We start from the raw sequence: 15184 nt of genomic DNA, 5'->3' as shown, positions 1-15184 counted from the left end.
GGGAGTGAGGCACGAGGTGGGCAGCGCTGCCAGTGTTTTTGAAACCCTGACGTAGTTAATAAGTGACACGCAAAGCTTCAGCATGACGCCCTAATGCATGAAGGACATCTCGTTCGCTATGTTAGATGTAATCATTTCCAAAATGACAAAACAGTTGAATTACACAGAACCCCACTTGTTATTCACCGGAGGTGGACCAGGACTCCCTGGAAGAAGAGATTGTGTATCTCAATGGGAGCTTGCTGGCTAAAATAAAGGATAAATACATTTTCAGTTCTCAATTCACAGTTTCTTCAACACTGAAACCCAGGGAATCCTCAGAGTTCATTAAACTCTGTTGCAGATACATTAATACTCTGTTGCAGACACATTGTTACTCTGTTGCAGACACATTGTTACTCTGTTGCAGACACATTGTAACTCTGTTGCAGACACATTGTTACTCTGTTGCTGACACATTATTACTCTGTTGCAGACACACTGGTACTCTGTTGCAGACACACTGGTACTCTGTTGCTGACACATTGTTACTCTGTTGCAGACACATTGTTACTCTGTTGCAGACACATTGTTACTCTGTTGCTGACACATTAATACTCTGTTGCAGACACATTGTTACTCTGTTGCAGACACATTATTACTCTGTTGCAGACACATTGTTACTCTGTTGCTGACACATTAATACTCTGTTGCAGACACATTGTTACTCTGTTGCAGACACATTATTACTCTGTTGCAGACACATTGTAACTCTGTTGCAGACACATTGTTACTCTGTTGCAGACACATTAATACTCTGTTGCAGACACATTAATACTCTGTTGCAGACACATTGTAACTCTGTTGCAGACACATTGTTACTCTGTTGCAGACACATTAATACTCTGTTGCAGACACACTGTTACTCTGTTGCAGACACATTGTTACTCTGTTGCAGACACATTAATACTCTGTTGCAGACACACTGTTACTCTGTTGCAGACACACTGTTACTCTGTTGCAGACACATTAATACTCTGTTGCAGACACACTGTAACTCTGTTGCAGACACATTAATACTCTGTTGCAGACACATTAATACTCTGTTGCAGACACATTAATACTCTGTTGCAGACACACTGTTACTCTGTTGCAGACACATTGTTACTCTGTTGCAGATACATTAATACTCTGTTGCAGACACACTGTTACTCTGTTGCAGACACATTAATACTCTGTTGCAGACACACTGTAACTCTGTTGTAGACACATTAATACTCTGTTGCAGACACATTAATACTCTGTTGCAGACACATTAATACTCTGTTGCAGACACACTGTAACTCTGTTGCAGATACATTAATACTCTGTTGCAGACACACTGTAACTCTGTTGCAGACACACTAACTCTGTTGCAGACACACTGTTACTCTGTTGCAGACACATTAATACTCTGTTGCAGATACATTAATACTCTGTTGCAGACACACTGTTACTCTGTTGCAGACACATTAATACTCTGTTGCAGACACATTAATACTCTGTTGCAGACACATTGTTACTCTGTTGCAGACACACTGTTACTCTGTTGCAGACACATTGTTACTCTGTTGCAGACACATTAATACTCTGTTGCAGACACATTAATACTCTGTTGCAGACACACTGTTACTCTGTTGCAGATACATTAATACTCTGTTGCAGACACATTAATACTCTGTTGCAGACACATTGTTACTCTGTTGCAGACACATTAATACTCTGTTGCAGACACATTAATACTCTGTTGCAGACACATTAATACTCTGTTGCAGACACATTAATACTCTGTTGCAGACACACTGTTACTCTGTTGCTGACACATTAATACTCTGTTGCAGACACATTGTTACTCTGTTGCAGACACATTATTACTCTGTTGCAGACACATTGTAACTCTGTTGCAGACACATTGTTACTCTGTTGCAGACACATTAATACTCTGTTGCAGACACATTAATACTCTGTTGCAGACACATTGTAACTCTGTTGCAGACACATTGTTACTCTGTTGCAGACACATTAATACTCTGTTGCAGACACACTGTTACTCTGTTGCAGACACATTGTTACTCTGTTGCAGACACATTAATACTCTGTTGCAGACACACTGTTACTCTGTTGCAGACACACTGTTACTCTGTTGCAGACACATTAATACTCTGTTGCAGACACACTGTAACTCTGTTGCAGACACATTAATACTCTGTTGCAGACACATTAATACTCTGTTGCAGACACATTAATACTCTGTTGCAGACACACTGTTACTCTGTTGCAGACACATTGTTACTCTGTTGCAGATACATTAATACTCTGTTGCAGACACACTGTTACTCTGTTGCAGACACATTAATACTCTGTTGCAGACACACTGTAACTCTGTTGTAGACACATTAATACTCTGTTGCAGACACATTAATACTCTGTTGCAGACACATTAATACTCTGTTGCAGACACACTGTAACTCTGTTGCAGATACATTAATACTCTGTTGCAGACACACTGTAACTCTGTTGCAGACACACTAACTCTGTTGCAGACACACTGTTACTCTGTTGCAGACACATTAATACTCTGTTGCAGATACATTAATACTCTGTTGCAGACACACTGTTACTCTGTTGCAGACACATTAATACTCTGTTACAGACACATTAATACTCTGTTGCAGACACATTGTTACTCTGTTGCAGACACACTGTTACTCTGTTGCAGACACATTGTTACTCTGTTGCAGACACATTAATACTCTGTTGCAGACACATTAATACTCTGTTGCAGACACACTGTTACTCTGTTGCAGATACATTAATACTCTGTTGCAGACACATTAATACTCTGTTGCAGACACATTGTTACTCTGTTGCAGACACATTAATACTCTGTTGCAGACACATTAATACTCTGTTGCAGACACATTAATACTCTGTTGCAGACACATTAATACTCTGTTGCAGACACACTGTTACTCTGTTGCAGACACATTGTTACTCTGTTGCAGATACATTAATACTCTGTTGCAGACACACTGTTACTCTGTTGCAGACACATTAATACTCTGTTGCAGACACACTGTAACTCTGTTGTAGACACATTAATACTCTGTTGCAGACACATTAATACTCTGTTGCAGACACATTAATACTCTGTTGCAGACACACTGTAACTCTGTTGCAGATACATTAATACTCTGTTGCAGACACACTGTAACTCTGTTGCAGACACACTAACTCTGTTGCAGACACACTGTTACTCTGTTGCAGACACATTAATACTCTGTTGCAGATATATTAATACTCTGTTGCAGACACACTGTTACTCTGTTGCAGACACATTAATACTCTGTTGCAGACACATTAATACTCTGTTGCAGACACATTGTTACTCTGTTGCAGACACACTGTTACTCTGTTGCAGACACATTGTTACTCTGTTGCAGACATATTAATACTCTGTTGCAGACACATTAATACTCTGTTGCAGACACACTGTTACTCTGTTGCAGATACATTAATACTCTGTTGCAGACACATTAATACTCTGTTGCAGACACATTGTTACTCTGTTGCAGACACATTAATACTCTGTTGCAGACACATTAATACTCTGTTGCAGACACATTAATACTCTGTTGCAGACACACTGTTACTCTGTTGCAGACACACTGTTACTCTGTTGCAGACACATTAATACTCTGTTGCAGACACACTGTAACTCTGTTGCAGACACATTAATACTCTGTTGCAGACACATTAATACTCTGTTGCAGACACATTAATACTCTGTTGCAGACACACTGTTACTCTGTTGCAGACACATTGTTACTCTGTTGCAGATACATTAATACTCTGTTGCAGACACACTGTTACTCTGTTGCAGACACATTAATACTCTGTTGCAGACACACTGTAACTCTGTTGTAGACACATTAATACTCTGTTGCAGACACATTGTTACTCTGTTGCAGACACATTGTAACTCTGTTGCAGACACATTGTAACTCTGTTGCAGACACATTGTTACTCTGTTGCAGACACATTAATACTCTGTTGCAGACACATTGTAACTCTGTTGCAGACACATTGTTACTCTGTTGCAGACACATTGTTACTCTGTTGCAGACACACTGTTACTCTGTTGCAGACACATTGTTACTCTGTTGCAGACACATTGTTACTCTGTTGCAGACACATTGTTACTCTGTTGCAGACACATTGTAACTCTGTTGCAGACACATTGTTACTCTGTTGCAGACACATTGTTACTCTGTTGCAGACACATTAATACTCTGTTGCAGACACATTAATACTCTGTTGCAGACACATTGTAACTCTGTTGCAGACACATTGTTACTCTGTTGCAGACACATTAATACTCTGTTGCAGACACACTGTTACTCTGTTGCAGACACATTGTTACTCTGTTGCAGACACATTAATACTCTGTTGCAGACACACTGTTACTCTGTTGCAGACACACTGTTACTCTGTTGCAGACACATTAATACTCTGTTGCAGACACACTGTAACTCTGTTGCAGACACATTAATACTCTGTTGCAGATACATTAATACTCTGTTGCAGACACATTAATACTCTGTTGCAGACACACTGTTACTCTGTTGCAGACACATTGTTACTCTGTTGCAGATACATTAATACTCTGTTGCAGACACACTGTTACTCTGTTGCAGACACATTAATACTCTGTTGCAGACACACTGTAACTCTGTTGTAGACACATTAATACTCTGTTGCAGACACATTAATACTCTGTTGCAGACACATTAATACTCTGTTGCAGACACACTGTAACTCTGTTGCAGATACATTAATACTCTGTTGCAGACACACTGTAACTCTGTTGCAGACACACTAACTCTGTTGCAGACACACTGTTACTCTGTTGCAGACACATTAATACTCTGTTGCAGATACATTAATACTCTGTTGCAGACACACTGTTACTCTGTTGCAGACACATTAATACTCTGTTGCAGACACATTAATACTCTGTTGCAGACACATTGTTACTCTGTTGCAGACACACTGTTACTCTGTTGCAGACACATTGTTACTCTGTTGCAGACACATTAATACTCTGTTGCAGACACATTAATACTCTGTTGCAGACACACTGTTACTCTGTTGCAGATACATTAATACTCTGTTATAGACACATTAATACTCTGTTGCAGACACACTGTTACTCTGTTGCAGATACATTAATACTCTGTTGCAGACACACTGTTACTCTGTTGCAGACACACTGTTACTCTGTTGCAGACACATTGTTACTCTGTTGCAGACACATTGTTACTCTGTTGCAGACACATTAATACTCTGTTGCAGACACATTAATACTCTGTTGCAGACACATTAATACTTTGTTGCAGATACATTAATACTCTGTTGCAGACACATTAATACTCTGTTGCAGACACATTAATACTCTGTTGCAGACACATTGTTACTCTGTTGCAGACACATTGTTACTCTGTTGCAGACACATTGTTACTCTGTTGCAGACACATTAATACTCTGTTGCAGACACATTAATACTCTGTTGCAGACACATTAATACTCTGTTGCAGACACATTGTTACTCTGTTGCAGACACATTGTTACTCTGTTGCAGACACATTGTTACTCTGTTGCAGACACATTAATACTCTGTTGCAGACACATTGTTACTCTGTTGCAGACACACTGTAACTCTGTTGCAGACACATTAATACTCTGTTGCAGACACATTAATACTCTGTTGCAGACACACTGGTACTCTGTTGCAGACACATTAATACTCTGTTGCAGACACACTGTTACTCTGTTGCAGACACACTGTTACTCTGTTGCAGACACACTGTTACTCTGTTGCAGACACATTGTTACTCTGTTGCAGACACATTGTTACTCTGTTGCAGACACACTGGTACTCTGTTGCAGACACATTGTTACTCTGTTGCAGACACATTGTAACTCTGTTGCAGACACATTGTTACTCTGTTGCAGACACATTGTTACTCTGTTGCAGACACATTGTTACTCTGTTGCAGACACATTAATACTCTGTTGCAGACACATTGTAACTCTGTTGCAGACACATTGTTACTCTGTTGCAGACACATTAATACTCTGTTGCAGACACATTGTTACTCTGTTGCAGACACATTAATACTCTGTTGCAGACACATTGTTACTCTGTTGCAGACACATTAATACTCTGTTGCAGACACATTGTTACTCTGTTGCAGACACATTGTTACTCTGTTGCAGACACATTAATACTCTGTTGCAGACACATTGTAACTCTGTTGCAGACACATTGTTACTCTGTTGCAGACACATTAATACTCTGTTGCAGACACATTGTAACTCTGTTGCAGACACATTGTTACTCTGTTGCAGACACATTGTTACTCTGTTGCAGACACATTAATACTCTGTTGCAGACACATTGTAACTCTGTTGCAGACACATTGTTACTCTGTTGCAGACACATTAATACTCTGTTGCAGACACATTGTTACTCTGTTGCAGACACATTAATACTCTGTTGCAGACACATTGTTACTATGTTGCAGACACATTGTAACTCTGTTGCAGACACATTGTTACTCTGTTGCAGACACATTGTTACTCTGTTGCAGACACATTAATACTCTGTTGCAGACACATTGTAACTCTGTTGCAGACACATTGTTACTCTGTTGCAGACACATTAATACTCTGTTGCAGACACACTGTTACTCTGTTGCAGACACATTGTTACTCTGTTGCAGACACATTAATACTCTGTTGCAGACACACTGTTACTCTGTTGCAGACACATTGTTACTCTGTTGCAGACACATTAATACTCTGTTGCAGACACACTGTTACTCTGTTGCAGACACACTGTTACTCTGTTGCAGACACACTGGTACTCTGTTGCAGACACATTGTTACTCTGTTGCAGACACATTGTTACTCTGTTGCAGACACATTGTAACTCTGTTGCAGACACATTAATACTCTGTTGCAGACATATTGTTACCCTGTTGCAGATACATTAATACTCTGTTATACTCTGAGAGTCCAGTGATATGAGTCTCTAGTGCAAAAAAGGTCTGGCAGCAGATCCGGCCGCCCAAGCCCTTTGTTGTAGAGTATAAAGGAACGGCCCAGGCGGTTTGTGGTGTGTCGGGGGGGGGGGGGGGGGGGGGGGGGGAGTCTTAGGCTGAACGTGCTCTTCATTCTGGCTAGCTCCTCGTGTGTGGATCCATTTAGAGGAGATATATGTAAACAATTATCATCTATATTTCTGGCTGTAGAAAATAGCATACATTTTGTTTTACTACCATCAAGCACCAGTTTAAGCTTGACGAGAGCTTCCTGTAGAGCATCAAAGGAATGTTGGAGGTTATCCATTGCTAGCTGAACAGAGTCAGCAATACAATAAAGTATAGTATCATCCGCGCATACAAATAGGCTTGACAACCATTCAATGTAGAGACAATATTGTTTATATAAATTGTCATGGTTTTTGCTTTATTTTTCCTTTCTGTGAGGGACAGCTGTCTATTTCATCTCCTGTGAGGGATAGCTGTCAATCACTGGCCTCTGTGGTTAATGGGTCGGCACTGCAGGTGTGTGGGTTTGATTGCACCTGATTCAGTGCAGCTGTGCCTATGGCAAAGCTGAGTCTATTTAAAAGTCAAGTCAAAGTCAAAGATGTATGGACGAATCCACATTGGAATACAGGTACAGAGCAAACACTGTGTGTCTACAACTAATCCAATACAGGAGCAGAGTAAAAACAGCTATATTTGTCTATGGAGAAGTTCCCCTTCTTTGCAGGGCTATAACTTTTTAAATTGCTAAATTGACATTACTATGGCCCATTCAATGTCAAGTATCTATTGTTCAGGATGTAGCAACGTTATACTTTTTCATTCACATATTCATACTAAAATACAGTCTAAAGTATAAGTATGTTTTTATCGTTTTCTGCAGCATTCTCCAGAACGTGATTTATAGCCCTAAATGCATTATATTGATGATCAAATACAGTTTCATAGCGATCTGCGCAAGATAAAAAATTTCAAATGGACGTGCTTCTAGAAGTTACTACTTATCATCTGATGTTGACCGGATGGGGGGGGGGGGGTCATTTATAATTCCGTGGTCAACGTTAGATGATTCATCTAGTGTGGGTGATATGATCATTAGAGCAGTTTGTATCGAACACGTTAAAAAATAACGCTGAAACTTACCGTAGCTTCCTCGTAGCGTTGGGCGATGAGCGTGGAGCAGAAATATTCCTATTATGGGATGTAGAAATATGCGATCCATCTCCAGGTTGTATAATAGTATATACGTCCAGGCGGGGTGGGTCCGGGTCGTTGTAAACAGCGACTCCTACAGTTCGGTCGGGGCGCCTGCTAAGCATGGATAGGATCTAAGTGGAATAGTGTGATCCTTCCACACGCTACGCCCTCTCAGTGAGAATCCGCGCTGCCAGGTGAAAAGAAGCGGTTGATTGGCTGGACGTGTGTCGGAGGAAGCACGTGGTAGCCTCCACTCTCCCAGACTGACTGTGGGGGGTAAGTGCGCAGCGACCAGGAAGGGGATTTTGGAATTGGCATAACGACTAACATTGGGATGGGAGAAAATCGGAGGAAAAAGGAGGGGGAAAAAGATCAATAAAAAAAAAAAAATAGTATATACGTCCAAATCATGTTGTTTATCGAGTTATTGGTAACGGATTGCTATCCATTGTGTCTAGCTCGAGTCCTGGGACTATTAGCGAGTGATCGGACCGAATTGGAATGAGCACCAGCTTCCGTTTCCTGTTTCCGGTTTGGGCGATCCGCCGATCGGCCACCAGATGGCGCTCTTGAACCGTTGGAGAGTTGAGAGGGGATCAACAGTAGATCTCAAGTCTCCGGGGGAGAAATATGATTGCGATCACAGATTTTTGAAATATTGATATCAAAGACGTGGTACGGCGTCTTTGGCAGAATGAGCATGGCGGGGAATGACGTGGTAAGGCGTTTTTGGCGACCAAAGTGTTAAGTTTGAATCTTGCAGTGTTAATTGCTTTTTCATTTCCTTGTGTTTGATATCCTTTTGGTCAGGCTTATTATATTAAAGTGTAGTGCTGCCATATTCAGCATTTAGCCTTCTTTGTAGCCATCCTTGTTTTGGGCTACTGGCTTATTTTACACTTTATTTTATAGAGGCTGAGCCTTTTATCAATGGTAGTGTTTTCTTGTGTTCTTTTGGAACTGTCCTTTGCCTACTTCGGCACATAAACTCCCTTGGTGGAGGTTTATTGTTTTATGTTTTTAGGAGTTGCCTTTGTGGCTTATTTATTTTTCTACAATACCTCTTTATTGAGTGTCGTCCTGTTTTTTGGACTTTACTTATTTGATTAATTACTCACTTTGAGGCTTCCACCTGTAAAGGTTGTTTTTTGTTATTTATTTTCCCCCTTCTCCTTAATGTCTGCGTAAGCAGTTTAGTGGTTATTCATACACGGATAACTTAAAGAGTCCCTATTATCTGCTTGTGACCCCCACACACACGCAGCCCTTACATAAATGGTGAAGAGGACTGGGCCCAAAATGTACACCCTTTCTTATCTGCAAAAACTCAGACTGGAGATCACCCGTTTTCACACACTGACGCCTCCCATACAAATAGTCATGGAACCAGTCATGGGCCACTCTATCAATACTTGATTTTTGCAAGAGCAGATGATCGTCAACTGTGTCAAAGGCTTTAGACAGACAAAGAGCACAGTGTTATTATGCAGTTATTAAATCATAACTGACTGACTAACTGCTGCTAACATATACCTTGTATTGTATACGTTTGTATAGATAGAATATATATTGTGTATTGTGTTTAGTCTATAGTTTAGTTTATAGTTTATTTATAGCGTATCTAGTTTATAGTTATAGTTTATATTTATAGTTCTCAAGTTTCTCAAGTTTCTCAAGAGACTGTGATAGACAAGATAAGTATCAAATAACATAGTATAGCATGTAAATTAGAAGTAGAAAATGAGGTCACAGTGTTCAGTATAGACATATGTACAATGTTCGATGCAGAATAGACGTAACTGAGTTACCATATAATATACAATACTATGCAGTGTACTAATATACAATACTATATAGTGCAAAGCAGAAATGGGATGAGGTACAATTTAGGTACAATTTACAGTAAGGTGTACGAGTTGTAGTGCAATCCTTTATCAATAAATATAAAGTGTGGGGAGTGGGTGCTACAGTGTGTTTGTTTAAAGTGAGTGTGTGCTATAAAGTGTGGGGAGTGGGTGCTACAGTGTGTTTGTTTAAAGTGAGTGTGTGCGTGTGGATGTGTGTGCTATGTGCGTTGTGTAGTGTTCATTGTTCAGGGATAGCTTATGGCTAAAGTTTGTATAGTATACATTGTGCAAATCTACTACGGTTTAGCTTGATTCCTCTAATACTATACATGTCACTCTATTGAGTCCCCACATTCCTACAACCGTAGCTTTCCAATGATATATCATGTGTTGGGGTGTGACCATGCAAACTTGCCTTTTTTGTCTTTTGAAAATGGCTGCCAACACAAAAGGCACACTGCACGGAAAAAATTAAGATAAGCATGATATTCATATTTAAAATGTTTTTGAATGTTATAATTTGATTGTTCTTAGTAAGTAAACATCTAAGGAGCATTTTGAGAGAGTTGTCAGAGTTAAACATATTTATTTTCAGAGGAAATTCATTCATTGATTAATGTACACTGTAGTGCACATCAGGACTTACTGTATGTTTGTTTCATATTTATTTAGTAGACAGCTCTGTCAGAGTGTGAGAGATGAAGAGCCAGATGAAGTTGATAAAGACCATCAGTCTTCTGGATGCTCAGAAAATGGGCCTGCCTGCTATTGGGACAATTCAGAAGAATCTAATTTGACGTTTTCTTTTCATCTTTGTCACACCAGTGAAAAGACTGTGAATGTAGATGCAATTTTCGTAATTCCTATGTAAGATGCTTATTGTTTTACGATCAATGAAGTCCGGTTGTGCACTACAGTGCACATTTTGTAAAATATTAAAGGTCCAGTGTCTTGCTATTCCTTTCACTATTTGGGCAATGTTACACAATTCCTGTGAGTCTATGGAACACATCTGTAAGTTTTTTTTCCAAAAAATTCATTGTTTTGTATTTCTAATCAAGTACTCTAAAGCAGCATTTTTCCACTTCAAGATTTCAAGCTGTTTTTGGCTTTGAGTGACAGTGAGTGACAGTCACCCACAGTCAGACAGAGAGAGGCATAGAGAGATTGAGGGGGATACTAATTAATTTCGCAGCGGGGGGGGGGGGGGGGGGGGGGGGGGCATAATCCCACGGGACAATGCATTGGTAACTTGTTTCAAATGACAATATATACCCCTGTGAATATTATTGCACGGATCGGAGGGTGGGAGCGTTCGCAATAATATTTTCTAGCAGGTTGACAGTGATATGCGAGTGCTCCCGACTGCGCGCACGTGTGTGTTTCCCCGCGTGCGCAGTCGGGAGTGTGTGTGTAAATGCTCTGTGTCCCTCTCTCTCTCTCCCTCTCTATCTCTCTCTCTCGCTCGCTCGTTCTCTGCTCTCTCCCGCGCCACGATATGCGAGTGCTCCCGACTGCGTGTGTGTGTGTGTTTCCCCGCACGCGGTCGGGAGTGTGTGTGTAAATGCTCCGTGTCCCTCTCTCTCTCTCCCTCTCTCTCGCTCGCTCGTCTCTGCTCTCTCCCGCGCCACGTCAACCCGTTTGAGTAAGTCTCAGTATTTCCACTCGCTCTGTTGTTGAGCGAATGGTTGAGTGTGGCTACAACCATAGAGGGGGCGTTAATTATGCAGATGAGAATTCTGGGATGTCACAGGTACGCGAAATTCAGAATAGCTTAGTTCAGTGAGGGAGGATCTCGTGAACTCGAGACTGGACTGATGAGCCAAAATGAGAATTAGAGACACAAACCCCATTGATACAACCCCACATTGCTAGAAAACAATGCTAAACACTGGAAAATACCATTTATAAGACACAGGACCTCAACACAATGGCCGCCAAAAATTTGTTAACTCGTTATAGCCCGCCAATCGAATTCTGCCAATGAGTAAACTCGTCATTGGATCGTTATTTATTTTATTTGCTATTTCCATTCATAATTCATCCTGCTATGCTGTAGGACTGTGTGGCACTCTGTCTGAGACCGCAGGTTCTAAACACTCCGGCAAAACAAGCGCTTATAGGGATGGCTTGGACAACTGACCCCGCCCGCCCGTTCATGTGCAATGCTGGATAACGTTGGACACAGGATCGCTGTGGATATTTGGAATGGCGATCAGATAATTGGATTATTCTTTTTGCAGTACATCAGAGACAAGGTAAGGACTATATGTTATCAATCTTGCGTTGATCCGATATTATTTTCCCTGCTATCGCAGCGTGTGTCTGTAATGTACTGTGTAATGTATGCCGTTGGTGGCGCTCGAAGCATAGAAAAACGATCTCCCCCCACCCTTTCGTGCATGCATGAAGAAACATAATACCGATAATCTAGCGTTGATTTCAGATTGATTCAATAATCAGGCAAGAAATGGCACGATTTATAATGAAATGCAATAAAGCGCTGTTTGCCGAAGTTTCCTGGGATTACACAGGATCACTCTAAAACTATACTCATATTCACCACGGTATAAAACGGAAATGTATGGATGAAAAAATTATCAGTTTTTTGCATGTTGACCGGAAGAAACTCACTGACAATCGACGTTGTTATTGGATCCATAGCTATAATATTTAATATAGTGAATCCCAATACATAGAACCAATCGTAATCAAGGGCACACAACATAAAATTAGTTTATATGCGGACGACGTAATATTGTTCATGCAAAACCCCAACACCACATTGCCGCATCTACTCAAGTTGATAGAGAACTTTGGTGATTTATCTGGATTTAAAATAAATTGGCCGAAGTCGGCTTTCCTTCCTCTTAACATCCATGCAAAAAAAAGACACAACCCTCCCAGGTGCGATACCCATGGTTAAACATTTTAGATGCTTGGGTGTGGAAATATTTCCCACCATAAGACAAACGGTGAAGCACAATTACACAAAAATACAGAACAAAATCAAAGACGACCTGGACAGGTGGGCAAAACTTAAAAACTCAGTACAGGCAAGGGTATCAATAGTTAAGATGGATGTATTACCAAGAATCAACTTCATCAGCTCAATGCTACCGTTACCCCCTCCAGAGGGCTACTGGATAAGATTACACTCCTCCACATACAAATTTATTTGGAATAACAAACCACCTCGCATAAAAAGATCCACCGCACAGAGAAATAAAGCAGACGGTGGCATGGCAGTTCCAGATTTTTTACAATATTTTAAGGCTTTCACATTAAGACCATTGACAATATGGTTTGATCCCCAGGCTTTGGTATCTTGGAGAGAATTGGAAGAAAACATAGTAGCCCCACAGAGACTGAAGGACATAGCACACACTAAACTTTCAATCAAGCACTGTGAGCGGAAATTTGGCCCCATAATTACCCATGCAATCAGAACATGGCGGGAAACACAAAAAGAATATCCTAACCCTCAAAAATGGCATAATCACACTCCCATATTCAATAACAATGCACTCTTAATGGGAAAACGTCCTATAATATTCCCTATATGGGAAGAGCAAGGCATACACTCATTAGGGGATATTTTTAATAACCAGGGCTTCTGTAGTTATGGAGAAATATGCACAAAGTTTAACCTCACCGAGTCCACATGGCTTTTTTACATACAGTTACGCCTATGTTTGAGGTCTCACGGTGTTCCATTACACATACCAGTTGAACACCACAGATACCACAAATTTTTCTATGAAAGAGAAACATTGGGAGGTTTTGTATCAGGTTTTTATTATCAATTACTAACGTCCTCGTATGAAACCCTTCAACTAGACACTGTCTGGAGGAGGGATATTCCAGACCTGGAAAGTGACTTTGATTGGCAAGAAGCATGGGCAAATGTCCGTCTTACATCAAGGAACCCGGACCATCAACAAATCAATCTTAACTATATTCACAGGACATACTTGACTCCTATAAGACTGAACAGAATGGGCCTGAAATAGGACTAAAAATGCTCCCAATGTACAAATGGAGACGAAGGGACATTTATGCACATGTATTGGGACTGCCCACCAGTTAAGGCATTCTGGAAAGATGTGACCCATCAATTATCAAAACTCGTATCTTGGAATATACCAGTACACCCCTCTGTATTGCTTTTAAATGATGTTTTTGAGTTTGCAGTAAATCCACAGCTAAAGAGATTGGTCTTATCGGGTATCACAGTAGCTAAAAAACTGATCGCATCACGCTGGTTTCAACCGGAAAAAATGTGCCGGAAAGTTTGGTCTCTTACATATCTCGATGTGATATATCAAGAAATATCTACAGCAAGAATTCTGGGTCTCAACGAATCCAAAATGTCAATGTGGGTAGAAGTGGTGGAGAGAATAAAAGCTAGCTTATAATGGTAGTGTCTGGTTAGGAGTGAGGGATAATGGAGGTACTATCCAAGGAGGGGTCCGGGAGGGGGGGGGGGGGGGGGGGGGTTCGAGCTGGAGCATATGTGTGTAGGGTTTTAGAAAATAGGTATTAGGGATATGTCCTATATAAACATTTATATAATTGTTAATTTCGCTGGATATACACTGTATACGGTTAAAATGTTATTATAGACTTTTTTTTGTTTATCTTGTTTCTGTACTTGCATGTAATTTTAACCACCTTGACTGTTAGTTTCATTATGCATTATGTGTTGAGTACTGACTTTTAATAATTTTAGTTTTGCAATAATAAAAAAAATATTTAATATAGTTTTAGCACTACAAACACCGGCATCTACCCCCATTGCATTACAGTTCTGGCACAAACGGCCATACACCCACAGCGACCTCTGGCATTCAATGTGTTAATAGAGTTAAGTTAAGAAAATTAAAGATCTTTGAAATATGTTCTTTAGCACCCAAACACTTACAAGTGTGTTACAAAAATACAAGTGATAACACTTTTTTCCCCCTGGGTCTCAGGAGGATAAATTAGTATCTCTAACCTGCTTTT

The sequence above is a fragment of the Notolepis coatsorum genome (genome assembly GCF_963971535.1).
Source record: "Notolepis coatsorum genome assembly, chromosome: 13".
Lineage (NCBI taxonomy): Eukaryota > Metazoa > Chordata > Actinopteri > Aulopiformes > Paralepididae > Notolepis > Notolepis coatsorum.
This window is presented reverse-complemented; position numbering follows the sequence as displayed.